The following is a 683-nucleotide window of genomic DNA, read 5'->3' as shown; positions in this document are numbered from 1 at the left end:
GGGCGGAGGCGTGAGACTCGGGAGGTGCCGCAGGTCACTGGTAACAGCCCGGCATTATCCTCCCCCCTCCCCTGCGGCTCCTGCGCTGACCTTACGCAACTTCCATTAACCTGTGACACGGCGACGCACTGGCTAATAACTCTCCCCTCCTCTCTCCTTCTCTCGCTCTCCCTCTCCCCCGCCCCGCACTGCTTGTTAGTGGCTCGGGTGTCTCTCCGTCGCCGAGGTGGCCGAGCACGGCCTGCGCCCCTGGCGGCCCCGGCCCCGGCCCTGGCCCCGGGCGCCGCAGGGCGGGTGGGCTGGGGTCGGGTGGGAGCCACTTACGGTCCAGCACGGCGGCACTGCGGTAGGCGGAAGCCGCACAACGCAAAGGAAAAGAAAAGAAAAAAAAGACTCCGACGTTGTGCGATATGTTTTCGCATAATGGTTTCCATGTTTCCCTTACTCTGCAAAACGCCGGATAAAACGAACTCGTACTTTTCTTTTCTCTTTGTATACACCGACTTATCCAACGGCGAAGGGAAGCGCCGCGCCAAGCCTCAACTCGGCTCGATCAGCGTATCTCGTGTCGGTGTAGTTTAATATGTAATGTAAATGAAGCAAGGGCGGGTCCACCAGCGACGAGGCATGAGAGAAGGGCGCCCTGGAGAAGAAGCTTTACAGCCCCTGGACCCCGCTTTTGG

At 60.3% G+C, this 683-nt stretch overlaps 1 protein-coding gene across 1 annotated transcript in view; it reads right to left on the bottom strand.

The window, feature by feature from the left end:
* Nucleotides 1-683, bottom strand: part of LOC127749136 (histone acetyltransferase KAT6A-like) — a 17,810-nt gene that overhangs the window by 15,219 nt on the left and 1,908 nt on the right. The window lies entirely within an intron of this gene.

Source organism: Frankliniella occidentalis, unplaced genomic scaffold (assembly GCF_000697945.3).
Source record: "Frankliniella occidentalis isolate FOCC.00 unplaced genomic scaffold, Focc_3.1 Scaffold34, whole genome shotgun sequence".
In the NCBI taxonomy this organism is placed as follows: Eukaryota; Metazoa; Arthropoda; class Insecta; order Thysanoptera; family Thripidae; genus Frankliniella; species Frankliniella occidentalis.
The sequence above is the reverse complement of the archived record's forward strand: the minus strand, read 5'-3'. Positions and strand labels throughout refer to the sequence as shown.